Raw genomic sequence first — 18,692 nt, 5'->3', positions numbered from 1 at the left:
ACCTTTTGATTAGAAAGACGAAAATCATTAAAAACTGTGTGCGATTGTTGCCAATATAATGGGAGAGAATTAGTTTATTTTTCTACAGAAATTTATATTATTCTAAATTTACAAGATACATTATTCTAAATTTAACTTAACTGGCATCGGATACTTCCTCTAGTAAGTAAATAAATAAAAATGACTCATTTATAGTTTTGATCTCTGAAAGAACATGCATAATATGTAAAAAATGCTTTTTTCTCGAAAACGTCTTAGAATAGACTGCTGTTAGTAATTAAAAAGATGTAGAAAGGAAGACAAAATCTTCTCAAACCTCTTTGAGTCAAGCAGAATAAAATATTATGGTAGAATTAAAATATTCTCTCGAGAGGCAATATAAGTGGATAGCTATCTTGGTTAATTCTGACTGCTCTGGTTCATTAAGCCTAATTAGCAAATTCTGTGTTAGGTTTTTGACAAGTGAATGTCAAGCTACTAATTTCTTTTAAATAATGGCCTTCCTTTTTCTTTCCGACATTGAGTTGGAGTTAGATATTTTTCTTAATTATTGGTCAAACAGTTGATTCGAAAAAGAAAACTGAACCAGGAGTTTTATTGCCATCTTGGGGCACGTGAGTGAAAAAGCGTTACTACTATTTTTTTTTTTTTTTAAACTGAGGAGGAAGGGAAGTAAATATAAAAATTTAAAAATCTGGAAGCTTTCAGATTTTGCATTACTCCCAAAAGGGCGTTTTTTAAAGTTTTTGTGTGTTACCATTATTTATTAAATATGTTCTTTATAATATAAACAAATTCCAAATTTGGGTATAAAACAAATTCCAAATTTATTCTTCCAGATCCCCATATAGGAATGGAAGACTACGTTATTCAAAATTGGATGTCTCTAGGTACCGTTGTTTTATCACAATGCCAGAAACATACATACATTTGTGCAGATTCGTCATTATTTAATTTTTTTTAAATATAATACAGGGCTCTAATATTTGGTGGCAACAATTTGAAAAGTGATATGCTGTTTATAGTGAATCAACACAAAAATGCCAAAAACGAAATGAATGGCCCTCCTCGGTAAATTCCCCTTTGGGACAATAAAATGAAATAAAACTGAAAGTGTTCAGATTTTAAAGTCACACAAGAGAGTTTATTAAGATTTTCTACACACTCGCTGAGTTCGCAGCTTATTAGTCTGCTCTTGAACTCACTTACATAATTTGTTTTGTTATACACATTGCTTTCTTCGCTTTTACTCCGTGTAAAATTCAATGGTAAAATGACAAAAGTATTATTTTACATTTAATGCAGCATATCTTTAGAATTTCCAATACAGTAACAAGTATTGTTATGCAGTTTCATATTTTTTTCAGTCTTTAATCAGTTCATCATATTAGTATTCAGTTTTGATAGCAAGATGGCTTACAAAACATTTTTTTAACATTTTGTTATTAACATTGTGTTATATTGCTATGTGCTAACAATATTGTTAATTTTTTCTTATTGTTGTGTATTAACCTTATCTATTAAATATAAGGTTCTTCACACTTCACCACATAAAATTCAATACCAACGGCAAAATCACTAAATATTTAAAAACAGCATACTTTTAAATTGGTGATACAATGGAAGAAGACACCATGCATATTTTTATATTTGCTATACTACTTCTATAAAAACTAGTTATCATGAAAAGTTAGAGTCGAATTTGTTTATTAAAATTGAAAGATAAATAACTTCCACTTTTCTGAATGGCAACAGCTTCGCACGCTGGAGACAAAAATATTTAGTTTCGAAGTTTCGCCGTAGGTTCCGTGGTTTCAAATCAATGAGTTCGTTAATGAAAAATTTTAAATTTTAAATGAAAAGTTTTTTAAAATATGAAATAAATAATAAAACAAATTTGAAATTCAAAAATCGGGCGTTCAGGTGCGAATGTTTGCATGCAGGACTACGCTATTCAAAATTTGCAAAAACATATGCTAGTATGCAGCTTTTAAAAATGTGACATTTTTCTGAAGTGTAAGCAGCGTAATTGGGAAGAAAGCAATGCTTAATAACAAAGCTTTAAAAATGGATAACTAGTAGCGAGTGCAAGACTAGATTAATAGACTACAAGCTGAGAGAAAGCACAGAAAACCTTAGCAAATTCATTTAAGCGACCGTAAAAATATTAAACCTTACCGAATTTTAATTTCTTCTAAATATATAAAAAAATTTTACACAAGAAGTGCAATATAAAAATGTAAAAGGCAGGAACACAAGAAAACACAACCACGAAAATTACAAAGCACTTAAAACTTCCTCAGAAGATATGTGTTACGTACGAGCCGCTTGCAAAATTTGAAAGCTTTTAATATTCGCTTTAATAAAGTGAAAACTTGATTGTGTTTGCATAGAACCGCTGAAATGCCATACGTTTCATTTTGAAATAACTATCAAAGAAAAACTGATCGCATTGAAGAAGGATTGGTTTCGAACAACAAACATCATTAACATTTCCCTTTTTCTTACCTAGTAGAAGCAGACTTCAGATAAGTCAATAATTTACCGTAGAAACCAAGAAACTATCATGTTAAGCAATTTTATGCTAAATATTTAAAATATTACATCAATACCTCAAGCGCAGCCATCGCGGTAATAAAAATTGAGCCATTGTGCAAATAAAATCTGTGATTCTGTTTCTGAAAACTTGTGTATATTTGTAAAATCAAAAACAATAACAATACAAAAAATAATAAGGCAAGAACCTAGTAAACCATTTTTCATATTCTAATTATTAAGTTATTTATGTGCCATAATTTTTATTACATTTATGTGGTATGCTGTATATTATAGAGAAGAATATAAGGGGTTTGCAGAAGAAAACCATACTTTTAAAAGCAGTTGTACAAGTAACAAGTAAAAGGTCATTCTTTCATGGTCAAGACAACAACAATAAGTAAAAGCTGGAAAGCCTTTTAATATTAAAACATATTTTTATTTTTACTTATTACGTGCTCCGCCTTTAGGCATTACACGGAAATGAAGGAATGCCCTGTGGAGGTCATTTTAAGGGAAACTGGCTCGTATCTGCCTTATGCATGGGGAAAACCACGAAAACGACTGGGCAGCTAGCCCGTTTGCTGGGAATCAAACTCCGAAATGAATTACCAGAGTTCAGTGGCTTTTACTGCTCGGCTGCTGGTGGGCCTCTGAACATACTAAGAAGGGTTTTTATGAATTTCAAGAAGAGTTATTCTAGTCTTTTTTTATTCAAGAGAAAATTACTCAACTTCTTTCTATGAATATTTCATGAATCACTCGAATATTTAACTTTTTTAATCAATAACTGGATCTAAATTTTAAAAGTTTAAATAAAACACATCTCCCTATTCGAATGAAACTAAGAAATATTTATCGTAATTTAAATTCTCTCGAAAATTAATAAAGTCTTAAATTTCACTGAGTGGTTAATCTAATATAAATGTACTATGACAAAACAATTAATCTACTAAACAAATTAATGTATCATTTAGGAAACGCCTTTTTCATGAAATAAGCTTTTATTTGACTTAAATTTATTTTTAAATCTAATGAGAATATCTTATTTAATTTAAAAAAGGCTCAATAAATATTATTTCCATTTTCAAAGCTGTACCAATACTCCTTTTGACTATTTAATTCCTGATCTTATTTTTAAAAATTATTTGCTATTACAAATGAATTTCTTATGACGTATTTTTCTTTTTAAATATTTCAAATGAAATTTTATACATTATGTGAAAAAGCATTTTTTTTTTTTTTTTTAATCAATGGATTTCTTCAAAAGCCCATAAATTGCATTTAAATGTGCTCGTGAAACTCTTGTATACTGTAAAATTTATTTTGGTTAGCTTTAATTATCTCATTCATTAATTAAAGGGAAATACATATTATTAATCTACTTGGTTCTATACATTTACAAATGTACACAGTTGTATATTAAGAATTTAATTTCTTAATAATAGGAAAAGTGTTAAAAATTAATATTTAATAATAATGGCACCTGGTGTCAAAACCTGAAGTATTCCTACAGAAAAAATTTCAGTCAAATGTAAATTGCTTTTCATTTGCTATATGAGATTTTTACATAGTAAATAATAAATTGCAATTTATTAAACAGAATGATTTAATGATTTGTAATTATGATTACAAATAATAATCATGCAATTATGATTAAAAATCATTAAATAATCCATAATTAAATGGAAATCATTAAATCATACATAATTAAATGGATTAATAAAATATGTAATTTAATGATTATTTAATAATAAAATGTAATTTATATTAAAGAGCATTATTTCATAAACAGGATTTTGACTTAAATGTTCACAAACTTCCCTTAGAAAAGGCTTTACTTATAAAATTACCCAGAAAAGCTACCTTATCTGAGAAGATTTTCAATAAATCTCTATCGATTTTGAGGGCGATCAGGCACAGTCCCTCATCTTCAGGAGTAAAACATTTTTGCGAACATCTCGCTATCTTAAAAATAGCTCTATAAGTCTAAACTGCGTCCTTCAAATTAATCATGCGATCTTACATAACACTTAATGTAGATGCCTCTTGCGAAATCAAAAAGATTGTAAATCAATAGCAATAATAATAAATAATTGTAAATCGAAACTTTTTCTAATTCAAACTGAAACTTTTGACTCCCTTCCTTCTTCCTCTGAATCTTTCTAGCTTTCATCCTAGCAAGACGCTGCTGCAATCATCTAGACTCGCTTTTATTGCCATTGTATCATGTATTGATTAGTGCTCCCTGCTGATGAAAAGTCAATATGGCTGCTCTCTGTGTTATTTTCCCAACATCAGTAGGATCAACAAGATTAATATTATCTCCTGCTTTCCAAAGTATGAAAAATGAGCTCTTGAATAATTTGACCAAGGACTCTTTTTATTGCTAGATTTTACTCAGATAAATACTACAAATGGAAGGATGAATTGATTAAAATTCAGGAAATTTAGTGGTACGGAGGATGCAGAAATCAGTACTCCCAATAATCATAACTCATTATAGCAGCTGAAAGGAAACTGAATGTTACCTGCTATTGTTTTTGTGAGTCAGACAAACTTCGGATGGCAGTCATGGGTACAAAAGTCCACCTGTGGTTTCAAGGTCTATGCTAGAGTGTTGCACTGGCATGTAAATATTGTCATTTCAGTCTCTCTCCAACTGTTAATTGGTGAGAAATCTTGAACATGCATTGTGCAAAGCAGGAGTTGAACATCCTGTGTATAAAGAATATGTAGGGCAATGTGAGGAACATTGGTTTGCCCATTGTTCTATTGAAAGGAGAGGGGACAGAAGCCCTGGATATATTCATAGCCATGGGCATTAAAACCTCAGTAATATGATAGTGACTGGTAAGAGTACCAGATATGCACACTACAGGTAAACAGGATGTGCATCCAGTGCACCTCATACTGTTGCTGGGCCAGCATAATGATGAAAAATGCAAGCTTCGAATATGCATTCTCCACACATGGATATGACTATCACAACATTCTAAAAGAAAAGTGGGACTTATTCAAAAAGGTGACATCACACTTTTCATGAACCTGTGTTTGGCGCTGAACACACCATCAAAGGCATTGATTCCTGTGTCAGAGTGTGAAAGAAAGCTGAAGTAATGCTCACTTTACAAATAATCTACAATGCTTCAGATGCCATTGAGCCATACTTGATGTTAAGCGATATATCCAGTTTCCTATAAAAAAATTCCTAACAGTCATGTGGGCAAGATATCTGTCATTTGGGGCAATAGTGAGAGAAGACCAATGAGATTCTCAGGCCAATCTCTGTGGTTCTCCTGGAGTTATTAACTGCAAAGGCTAGCAAAAATCATTAGACCAAAATGATTAGCAGTTGGGATACACAGTAATTCACAATACTGAGTCCCCTTGCAACTGAATTCTGAGACATGTTAGTATGAATTGCTTCTTGTCTTATGAGACATTACATGACCCCCAACCTTCAAAATAACAAGTAAACATAATGTATGGATGAAAAACTGGCATTTTAGTCTGCCTTTTTAAATTACTTTGTAGTGTTATTTACTCTTTCATATAATGTACACATGCTGTGGAATACTGAACATTTGCATATCCCAGCATGTTCTACTTTTTATGCAAATTTCAGATTTGATGTATGATTCTGTCATGGTGTAATGATTCAAATGGCCAACAGCTACAAATAACAGTTCATTACATATAAATTTTACAACCTTGGTAAGCATTTCCAGATAAAAAATCTTCATCTGAAGAAAATACAAATTGCTGTTCCTCGAGCAGTGTTTTTTTCAGTGCCTTTTGATATTAGACAATGATCAAACTATTGAATACACTGAAAACAATACATTCAATACAAAAGCTCTGAAAAGGACTCAGTAGTGAATGGCATTAATTGATTGCAAAAGATGCTTCCTGACCCAGTTAAAGCAACACCTCTAACAGTTTAGAAACTCAACAAATTAAAAACAGCTTAGGAAATTATTTAGGACATTACTACTTAAATAATTATTTAACTCATAATTATTAATTTAATGCAATTCTAATTCTAGAAAAGACTGGTCCAAATTCTAGAACCAAGTGCTTTTGTTAGATCAAATTGAGTCGATTTTATGTCAATTTTCGGCAATGACTCCCCAAGTCTCTGGGCTCATTCCAATGAAGGCCAGGAAAACACTAAAATTATCATAAAAGGCACAAGGATTTTTATGTGCTGTAAGTTTTAGAAATTATATTAAGAAGTGGAATATTCCACAGATATACTTTACACTTATTGTTTTGGGCAGTATGCTAATATCCCATGTTACGATTGCCCTGTTTGTTAGTGATAAAGAATGAAAAAAAAAAAAAAAAATTGTGCTAAGTTTAAAGCTTATTTTAAAATAAGTTTCATTTCTCAGCTTGATGTGTAATTAATTTAGTCACCGTTATGGATTTAAGCACCCAGCAAGTATCTGACCTTTGGAGGGTAAGAAAAAGTTTATTTTGAATGTAGTAGTTGATTAAAATTGGCAAAATTGATTCATAGCTGTAATCAGAAAGAAAATAAATATTGGAAATCAAAGGAAAAAACTTGTTTTCCTATTTGGGTAAGAAAATGTTCAACACATTGCAGAAAAATGTGTGTAGCTACTAAACATATTTTCCTGATAAATGAGCAAGAGCAAAAAATTACTTCTTTGTGTTTATTACGAATGTGCGAAATGTGAAAAAATGAACACGTGAAAAAAAATGTGTGTAGCTACTAAACATATTTTCCTGATAAATGAGCAAGAGCAAAAAATTACTTCTTTGTGTTTATTACTATGTGATTTTATGAATTAAGAAATGTGAAATATTATTAAATTACTTCAAACACTACTTTCTACCCTAAATCTGGTTTACTAATTTTAAAGATAATATTTATTACTTTTCAATCCTCTTCAGCTCCAATATGTGTCTCCTACTAACAAGAAATTAGCCACCCCTTTTTACTGCATTGTCTTCTTCATATAAATGCAATTTTATATACTAATTCCAGCTATTACATTATAAAGAATTTAGTCTACGGAAAAGTCACTTCATGTTCTCATTATGCTGCCAGAGTATAACTTTGAAATTTTAAATGAAAAAACTGAGAATGCAAATGTCCTTTTAAAACAAATGCTAACAAAATGCAAAAAAGAAAACTCTATTATAATACAGAAATAAAAAAACTGCAAGTAACTTCTTTTCTTGATATTTTCTGTCACATTGCAAATATTAAGTAAATCTTTCATTTTCTAAAGTATTAATCCTAGAAATGATTTCCAGTTACAGAAGTTTTTAAAATAAGATAGAGAAAGTTATTGAAATAAATTCAATTATGTATATCAAAGAAGTCTATAAATATAAAATCAAATATTGTATATGGTATCGGTAGCACAAAAATTCCAAGTAAAATATTCATTATGCCTAATCATGTATATATGCATGTATGTAGGTGGGTACCTATATATTTATTTAAACACATAAATATGGCTGACAAATTCACAAAAATATTCAAGAATGAATTTTCTGACTTAGATACCATTTCAATGCTTAAATTTTCAAACAAATTTAGGGAGCATTTAAAAGACAAAAATGCTTGTTCGGCAATTAATGGTTCTATATTATAAAATGGTATCATATGTTATGAAATTTGTAGCTTGCCCACTGAATTCTTACATCACATAGAATTCAATAGTAGATTCACATTTAGAATTCTCAATAGTGTGTTAAATGTTGCCATAAATTTTCCTACTTTCTATTGTCATTTCTGAATTCATCATATCAATGCATAGCTTTCTTAACAAAATGACCTGCACAACTATCTTTGTCTTTTTAACTTTATTATTAAGCATCCCTTTCTTTGCACTTACCCCACACAAAATTCAATAACAAAATCACAAAATTTTTAAAAACAGCATATCATTAGGATTCCTGATATAGTATTAAGTGTTGCCAAAATATTTTTTTTAATTCCCTATATCATTTCTTTCAAAATAATACATAACAATAACATTTAGAGGCAGTATCATTTTATTTGAAAAGTAATGTGAACATAAAAGTGGTGCGGAGAAGAATGAGAAGCGAGCACATCTGGCGATAGTAAAAAATTAAAAATAGAAACATCTACATAAACCTACCATCCCAGAGTTCAGTTTTTACTATAAAAATAACCATTTCTCTCATAAAATGAGTCAATGGTTAATAATTTAACTTAAATGGGCAACACAATACCTAACAGAACTTAAAAATACACTCAATTTTCTCACCTCAGAGTATGGCCCAAACCACCAGTTTGTAGGATCAAGTTCCTTGCTCTCAAATCATCCAATAACTCAAATGCATTGATTTCAGAACCATCAATAGAAATGTCATCATCTAATGCAGGCATCTTCAAAGAAACCTGATGGTTGCCACCAACGACTTCCAGTTGATGCCATTCTCAGGAAGAACTATAGGATAAACATGAGCATGAGAATAATTCAGTTCATGTAGTAGATGCCATTGTATGCCTGAGAAATGAGCAAAATAATTGAAAATTTTAAAAAATTAATAAAAAGTGATATAACTAAATATTACTGAAATAGTGAAACCATTTTAATGCATTAAAATATTTTTTGTGCGTATGTGTGTACTTATAAATATTTATGGGGCAAGAAAATAAAAATTCAGCACTAGAAATTGATGGATGATTGTCAATCAAATGGTAACTTTAATGTACATTTTAAATTGCAACAATGTAGTGTTTAGTTAATGAAGCAAAGAGAACTTGAATGATTCTTCTTTTTAGTGGCAACCAAATTGCTGATAAAAAATCTGAAATTTTAACAACTGTTTCTATGCAGTGGTTTTATTGTTATATATAAATACCAGCATTTAGTTACTTTCTTCAAGTGTCTTCTCATAACAATGAAGCAGGAAATGAAATAAGAACTGGATAATAACAAAAGCCTTCATATGCAGAAAAGGTTTCATTCACCTTTTTTGTATATTATATGCACAATGAAGTGCATATGCATATCTACACAATGCTATTCATCCCTAAGGATAAATATCATTATGCAGATATTCTGGTACTGCTGCCTCATTTTTGAACATGTGAAGATATTCCCATAGGATATGCACAAGTGTAAGTTTAGCATCTTGAAGCAATTGCTAAAAATCCTGATCATTTAAGAAGCAATCTTGAATGATCATGATCTTTGTAGTCTCAGCCATAATCATGTGTAGCCAATAACACTAAACCTTAGTTCAGGTGATCACCTAACTACATGAGCAATCCAGACAGGGCGCCTCATTTAGTTGACTCTTTACACCTGATTAGATAAATTTTGACTACTTATTTCTTTGTACAGACTTCAGAAGCCAAAGAACTGTGATAGTACCACATCCAACAGCATGCCACTGTATCAGCATCTGCCTTCTACGAGTTGTAGAACACAATGACTGGTTCATTGATGAATGGAAGCAAGTGGCATGCAGGTATGAGTCTTGATTCCAAATGCATTAAGCTGACTTTAAGGTTAGAAATACGGTACTATCCTTATAAAGCCAAACTTCCAATGTGCCAGTCTGAAAATGGACAAGGTCATGATGATTGTGATGATTCAGTGATGGTTCGAGACAGCTTCCTTGACAATGTTTGGGATCTTTGCTATTTGAACCAACAAGTATGTGAAACTGCTCAAAAGTCACATTTCTTATCACTTTTCTGCTATCTGGATGAAAATAGAGTGCTCCAAAAAGACAATTTCTCTTCTGATGAGCATTTTACAGAATTCTCTTTTCTGAAATGGCCACCAAGAACCCAAACTTATTAAATGATTTGGTATATCTTGAAGGAAGAGGTGTGATCCAATCATCCAACATCACAGTGTTCTTAATTTATTCATGGGAAATCCTAGATGTTTGGCACGGCTTACCCCTGAAACATTTCTGCTGACTTTTTGAAAGTAAGCCTCAGCATGTGATAGACATTGTCAGGGTTAACAGAGAAATAACTTATTACTAATCAAGTATCCGTAATACAGTGACACTTCAGCAGACATGTTATGATTACGTGAATACTATGTATAATATTTTAATAATTATAAATGCATTACTTAATAATTTCTTTAAAGTAAAGGAAGAATGGCATTATGTAAAAATAATGGAATAACTCAAAAACATTTTCAAGCATTTAAATAATATCTCATGTAATATTCAATTTGATAAAACATATTTACCTCCATTTGTAAAAAATTGTAAGTATGCACTGTGGTTCCTAGAAGTTGCACCAATGCATGCCAGATTGTCTCCATATCTTCCAATTCGTACAATAAATCTAATGAATCAAAAAAAAAAAAAAAAGTTTTCCTCTTCTCCAAGTTATCCATATGAACAACTTTACCTGAATGTCTGCTTTTCTCAGTTTTTTGCTCATTTGGTCAAAAACTGTTAAATTTGGCATATTAATGGACAGTAATTCTTTCTTTGATAGAACAGTCAAAAATCTCTAAAATACAATTCATATGAATTTGATCATGTTTAGAATAAATTTTAGTTTATAATTAAAACTAAAGAAATACGTCTTAAGTTTGGCTATAGTATTTCAAGCAAGAAATTATCCAACAATGATGAGATACATTTATATGAATTTGAGATAGATTAACTGTATCACTTGTCAAATTGTTGCCACCAAATATTAGCATCCTGTATAATAAAGAAGGATCTACATGAATTTATGCATGTTTCTTGCATTGTGAAAAAACAACCGTAGAGCAATCAAATACTAAATAATGCAGTCCTCCACCCAAACATGTGCATCTGGAAGTCCAAAATTTGAATTTGTTTTATTATCTATTTCATGTTTTACAAAAATTTAATATATTTTTGGTTAACAGACTCAATGATTTCAAACCAAGCAGTGGCAACACCGTACGAGTTTGGTGTTTGGCTGCTTTTAAATATCTTGCGATTTTGCTGTCAAATTGAATTTAATGTGGTAAAACTGAATACTGATATACAGCTGATATAATAAACTGAGAAAAGACTGAAAAAAATTGAAAAATTGCAGAATGTATTCCTAATATATGTCTTTTATACTGTCTCAACAGTTAAAGCCCATTCTAAAAACAATTTGCTCAAAGTCCAGAAATGAATTTTCTGGTCTTTTATTAATACTTCAAAAATTTAATGTATTTTATGCATTTTGAAATTATAATATGCATTAATATACTATGAAAAACGAAGTTGATGATACGTATAAACAAGCATCATAGCATGATATTTGAATTATACATTTAACTTAGTTATATATTTAATTATACAAATTAAACTACTGCTTATTGTAAAGAAAACTATACAGTCAAAAGTCTTTAATCCGGACTCGTCGGGACTTCGGCGATTCCGGATTATAGATCATCAGTTTAAATCTGGTAAGATGGCATGCAGAAATTATAAAATTAAAAATATGAAACCGTAATTTATAAAATAATGAGCAATTATGATCTAAAGGGTATCGAAATTTACCAAAAAAGAAGCCTAATATTTATTTGTTTACTTTATTAAACATTTCTTTCAACGCGCGGATGCGTAAAGCATACCTTACGCATAGCCGAAATTAGAAAATTGCAACCAGAAAACTATTTGATTTGTATTCATGGTATTTATAATGACGAGGAATTTGATTTAAATCATATCAAAGACGGAGTACATCGAAATTAAATACTACATTTAGTAAGGAATTATAAGCCGAATAAAATAAAAACATCTGCTCTGAAGATAACGATAGTGTTGACAAATAAACTTCCAGTTCATTGCGCGCCGGCCGCGATGTCTCCCCCCCCCCCCGCGCACAGCAGCGTGAAATTGATAAACAGATTTCGGAACGGTTAGATAAACAAAGAATGTGCCTTTATCCATTTTTTGTAGCAATTCGTTTTTTGTTTGATGGACATCGAAACATACTTTCGTTTTCTAGATCCTTTGGGAGCTCCAGCATCAGAAATTCTATTTGACATAATCAAAAGTTCAAGCTTACTTTTAGAAAATTGCTCTTACAGTCTTCAAAAAATAATAAGCCGGATCCAATTCGAAGGTTAAGGAACAACGCAATCATCAACATTAACTGAAATAGATAATTAGATAATTTTAGCTTATAGCGTCCGTTATACCTTAAACGCGAACGCGAAAACGTATTCTGCACTTGCGCAGACGCATATGCGCAGTCGTAAATGTCTTGGGCGCACGAGTAAAACGCCTATGCGCATGCGTCAATGCGGCGCATGCGCAGAAAGATTTTAGCTTTGAGGTCCGGATTATAGATCATTCCGGATTATGGGTGTCCGAATTAACGACTTTTGACTGTATTTAAGGAGGCAAAGAGTTGCATGTGGCTGTTCAGTTTACTGGAGGAAATTTTGATGAATTATAAAATTTCTGACCACACCCCAAATTATGACAAAAACTTAACAGTGCTTTGTATTTTCAGTTTGTTTGTTTAATGGTTTTTATGGGGAAGCACAATATTCTTAAAGTGAAGATGCCTTAATGGAAGACCTTTTAAGGGAAACTGTCTCCCACTCACATTACACAAGGAGAAAAGTAAGAAAATGCCCATGTAGCTAGTTAATTTGGGAGCATCGCATTTTCTGAACTGACGAAAATTTTAACAAACTGAAATGAAATTTCAGAAACATTTCCCTTGCAAAATGCGTAAAAGAAAAATTAATCTTATCCCTTAGACACATTTTTTAGTAACTTTGCTACTCAGTCATTTGAGCAGCTTTCTCATTTTATTGGAATGTTTGTATAATTAATCAAACATTTTATTTTGTGTTATATTCATATTTTACATATTTTTCATTTAAAATTTCATATATTTTTCGGTTTTCCCATGAAAAATGAGTTCAAATCAAAATTCCAAATTGTCTCACATGTTTGAACTCACAATATGATCTCACAAGCTTTTGAGATTATGTTTTAATACTATTTATAATGTCTTTAAAGCTTTAACTATTCTAATTAATGCTGATTGCAATTTATGTATCTAACACAGAAATATCAAATATGAGATTAAACTACAAAGTCAGAATGTAGCCATTTGCCATGTATGTTATGCTTGCTGTTTCATTTCATTTTAAAATAATAATTTAGAGGTATATGCATCAGTGAAATTTTTTTTTATAATTTATCCTATGAAATTTAATTTAATTAAATAACTGCAAATTAAAATGAAAGTACTGTCTTCCAGGAATAGAATTTGAATTTACTGTTGTCTAATCATTTTTTAAAATAGTATGTTGAAGACAGAAATCTCAAGCTAGCTGAATAAACTAATTACTTTTAAAACTTATTAAGGAAGAGAGTTATTTATAAATCCATGCATTTTAGCTTTCTTTAAGTTAATTTGTCTAGATTCTTTTTAAATCAAAATTATATAGAATAACATGTTTAATTTTTCCTCTTCAAGTAAGAACGCGAGTAAAATGCAAATAGAAGAAAACACAAATAGCCTGCTCTGTAGAGGCTAAAAGTTACCGCTGTTAATTAATATGCAAAATTTGGCAAATAGTTGCCAAATATAAGCCAGTTGAAGACATGCAACTTAAGCAAAAGTTAACACTCAAGTAAGACAGGTAGAGATGCAAGATATTTTCTCAATGGAAAGGTATTATTTACTTGCAACCTGCCTCATTTCCCTTTCTGTGTGGGGGGGGAGGGGGAGAAATTTCTGCTCTGAGTATACTAATTTCCCTTTCGGCTAATCTTCCACTGACTGAAAAGACACCAAATCATTCAAAATATCTCACCAATGTTCAGAAAAAATATGTTTTCTGTAATATGCAGAAACCGGTTTATTTGATTATGACAAAGCATGTCTATGTGCATATATCCCAAAACTAAAGAAACAATTAGAAATAAAATTAATCAGTCCATTTTATAAAAAGAGCCATAAAGAAAAAGGTGTTACTTAGTCTTCGGTGTCTGAAAGAGTATTGCTTGGCAGCATTGTTTTACGCCAAGCAGAGTTTGGCTTTAGTGTAACCCTAAAGTTATTTCGTTTTTGCCTTATTAGTATGTATGATTTTTGACTTGATGTGGGAGCATATGGTTGTTCGCTTTTAACTAAGTTACATAGGTAACTATAAGCACATGCGTGTGCTAGTATTCAATAATGTTGTTTTTGTTAAAATAAATTTGTTATTGTTAATATTACAGTCCACTTACTGAAGTTAAGTTTCATTAAATAAGTTGGAGCTATCTTCAGCAGGAACAGCATCTCATAAATCTAAATCAACTGCCACCAGAATTCTTGGGTCTGGACCACAGAAAACAACAGCAGTATCTTCCACAAGAACAGAACACAGGTATGCTATTCTTCCACCTACTACATAATTGCAATATGTTGGATCAAGACTTGCTTCATGGAAACTTTCTTTTAGAAATGTCTAAAATAAAAGAAATAATAATAATAAATATTTCCACCTTAAATATACAATGAAAGACACAGTATTAATAAACATTAATTCCCTTTTGTATACTAAATTTTTTGATGAAGCAAGTTCTAATCAGATTCAGCAAAGCCACACAAATATTTCCACAAAAATAATTATTATGTTATTATTATTTGCGGGTAAACAGCCTCAAATATTTAAATAAAGCATACAACTAAGAGGTCCATGATGAGTAAACCAGGTGTAATTATGAGTGTATGAGGGTAAATTTACGTATAATAATTTTTATCAGTTTTTATTTATTTACGGTGTCATCAATTACGATTTTAAAATAACTGTGTTTGTCTTATTGAATAAAATTCAGGTACACAAATAAATGATTACGACAATGCATGCAAGGATTATCCAGTCCTCGAGGCTTCCTTTTATTTAGCACTTTTATTTAGCACTATTTATTTAGCTTAAATTAAACTCATTCATGTTTGCAACATACAGAGAGAAGTACATGAGGAAAGCAATGAAAATATTCACACAGATAATATTTGAACTGAAATAGAATGAACTGCCAATGTACAATTACTTTATCCACTTGATTTATGACACATAAATAAATTTGTGTTAACAGTTGAATATTCATCCAGAAAGTTGTATTTGTCAGCAATTTTCAAATGTATTTTATTTTTATTGCACGCAAACATTTGGTCATGAACCTCAGTAGTAATTTCTGCTTAATTAATTTATTGCGTTCATACATGTACTGAATTACAAAAGCCCTAATATAATATATTTAAAAGAAACAGTAGACTACATATATAGTTGCTAATTTGTGATGCAATGAAACTTGTTAATAAATGATACCTAAATAAATTTAAAATAAAAAAAAATTCTCATTGATGATGACTAGAAGATTCAGTCAATTTAACAGTACAATTTTGTTCCTACAATCATAATTCTAGACATGGCAAAAGAAAAACTCTGGCACTTAGGAATTTTTATGATGAATGGCTTTCAAAATAGCTTTGTTTATTTATTTAGATTTATTTGCCAATGTATGCAGTAAAAGACTATACATAGGTGAATGAATCTAATAAGGATGCATTTTCTTATATTTAGTAACAAACAAAATACACAAGTTTGTTTTCAATACCTGACAAAATGTAGGCAAAAGCTATTCCATAGTGATTTAAAAAATTGACTGGACAGCTATAGCTACGAAGCATGGACAGTATAGCAACATTTAAAAAAGTTTTCTGAAGTCAATTAACTTCTGTCCCTTTAAAAGTAATCCTCTTCTACATTCATATGTCATTCTAGCATTAGAATCATGCCTGGAATGCCTATGCCAAAAATTATTTAGCCAAAAATTTCATGCTACACAAGAACGTAAATTTAACCAGTTATGATTTAGAAATTTACACTTCTCCTTTTCATTTCCCTATCAGAATGCAAATTAGTTCGAGAAAACTTGAGGATTACAGATTTTAAGACAAAGCCTGTTTCTGCTTCTCGAGGCCACATTTACTAGATTTCACTATCTCAGTAATTTATTATTATATCTATCTCACTATCTCAGATAAGATCACAATCCAAAGTCTCTGGCTTTGGATTGTGACTGCTGACATTTAAATTGTTATGCTGGTGAGAAGTTTGAGCCAACTTCCCATTAAATGAATTGTGCAATATTTGATTACTGGATTAGTTTTAATTTGAATTTGAATGTGACTTTTAAGATAGCTTGCGACAAGTCATTGTTTGACTTTGTTAAACATGAGATGTGCAGTTCAAGGATCTGATTTAATAAAAAGGTTATATTTTAACCATCAGAAGTCTTTGTCAGTATCTTCAGCCAAGCAATAATTCACTTCAAGTCCATTAGGAGTTTGAATATCAGTTTATGCTGTGAAAGAGCATCAAACTCTATACACTGAAGAGAGATTTTTTTCATTCCTACCTTCAAAAAGTGAATACAGCAAGCTACTGTGTATTGTGTAGGTTGTATTTTATGCAACAAAAAGCAAGGAAAAGGTGGGAGCATGAAACCAATGAAAATGTACCTTTAAGCACACTTCATGAAGATTTTATAGGACCGTTACTATAAACAAACAAGAATTGACCCCTGTAGATGCTTTTATAAAGTTTGTCTAGCTGTATCAGTAAAGCTGACATCAGCCCAAGATTCATCTTTGGAGATCCTTTTAGAATAATTACAAACAGAGATACGGCTTTCACCTCAAAGAACTGCCCAGATGATTACTGTGCAAAAGAAAAAAAACCAGTACATATTCTAAACTACAGGCATTCTGTGAGGAAATGGTCAAGCAGAAAGTATCCATTCAACTTTCATTCTAATTCTAGTCTTAGCCAAATTGTCTACTGAAGATCCAATAAAATGACACAAGTATGTTGCAGATGCCCAATGCATGTTAAACAGCCCTAACTGCAGAAGCACTAAGAGATCAGCATTTGTCAGCAATCTGTCAGCAGATCTGTCAGCAAAATATATTTTATTAAAGCAAGCAATTCATACAACAGCAGAATATTACAAAGACTACTTTTTAAGGATACATGTGCCCTCCCCCTCTTATATTCTATGGCTTCTGGAGCCAAACCTCATGCAGACATAAGGAAGAAACAGAAATAAGTGATTATCATTTACAAGAAAATTGTTTTTAACAGCTTATTATTTTTTTCAATTCAGTGTGACCATAACATTAGAAATGTAAAATTATAAAGAGACATAGAAAGGTGAATGCATTTCAGATTTATGATGCCATCTAAACCAATAGTAGAAAAAAAATTAATGAAAATATGTCTTATAAAAAATTACTTTTATTCACCCATTAAATATTAAAACTGCTAATGACGTGATTTTTGGTTCAGCAAAGTTTAAAACTGATTATATTTTATTCATTGTTACCTCAATAACTCCTCCAGCAAAAAAAAAAAAAAAAAAAAAAAAAAAAAAAAAAAAAAAGATCAGTTGAATTAAAATTTTCTTCTAACAGATTAGCACGATCTGCAGCACTGCTTATGATGGTGTTGTCAATTGCCCAACATACCTTAAAAGTTCTTCTACCACTTACAGATTCTTGATACCACTGAATACAAATATCAGTTGATTTTGCAGAGGCAGGTAAACCCAGTATATGTATTGTTATTTAAACTGCAGGTTAAAATATGAAATAAAATTATGTAGAATAATTACTTCAAATTATTATTAAAACTCTATCTTTTTCATCTTTATACAGTTTCAAGGAATAAACATAACTTCAGGAATAGACCATCCTTAGATATACGAAATACTAATAAAAAAACAAATATTTTAGAAAATCAACGTTTCTTACATTCAAATATTATTTTAGCTACAGTAGCTGAGAACAATGGGGTGCCCATTTGTTCCAAACTAACTGCAGCAGATTTATCTTGAATAATGCTGTTGTGAATATTTGTAAACATCTGAATCCTTTCTGATTACACTTTTTGTTTTTCTGCATTCTTGTGGTGTTCTATTCATTTATTGTTTTTAGGCTGATAATTTTGGGGTTTACTTGATTTAATAATTCATTTCCTTTATTCCTTGGCAGCAATTTTTGCTACCCATTTGGGAATAAGAACTTGTCAACTTGGTGCTTTTATGGGAGATCTGCAAAAACACATTTTCAAAGCCAGGGTTCGTACACATTTCTGCACATGGAAATTAAGTACTTTTAAAGACTT

General features: G+C 30.8%; 1 protein-coding gene and 1 long non-coding RNA gene across 10 annotated transcripts in view; one reads left to right on the top strand and one right to left on the bottom strand.

The window, feature by feature from the left end:
- The window catches only part of LOC146999028 (inositol polyphosphate-5-phosphatase A-like), a 206,397-nt gene that overhangs the window by 68,767 nt on the left and 118,938 nt on the right, over positions 1-18,692 (top strand). The gene's annotated exons all lie outside the window — the stretch shown is intronic.
- LOC146999029 (uncharacterized) overlaps positions 1-18,692 on the bottom strand; it is a 51,157-nt gene that overhangs the window by 19,022 nt on the left and 13,443 nt on the right. For 6 of the 9 annotated variants that reach the window (XR_015039925.1, XR_015039924.1, XR_015039923.1 and 3 more), the window contains exons 2-4: positions 14,749-14,969; positions 10,764-10,861; positions 8,808-8,990 (exon numbers count right to left, since the gene is read on the bottom strand). This is a non-coding gene — a long non-coding RNA (uncharacterized LOC146999029). Of the gene's footprint in view, positions 1-8,807; positions 9,051-10,763; positions 10,862-14,748; positions 14,970-18,692 lie in introns of all 9 variants that reach the window. The other 3 variants (XR_015039929.1, XR_015039928.1, XR_015039930.1) reach the window with 2 other exon arrangements.

This window comes from Stegodyphus dumicola, chromosome 2, assembly GCF_044657685.1.
Source record: "Stegodyphus dumicola isolate Sdum_Otavi_A_Nest chromosome 2, ASM4465768v1".
In the NCBI taxonomy this organism is placed as follows: domain Eukaryota; kingdom Metazoa; phylum Arthropoda; class Arachnida; order Araneae; family Eresidae; genus Stegodyphus; species Stegodyphus dumicola.
Note: the sequence above shows the minus strand (reverse complement) of the source record. Positions and strands in the feature narration are given on the sequence as shown.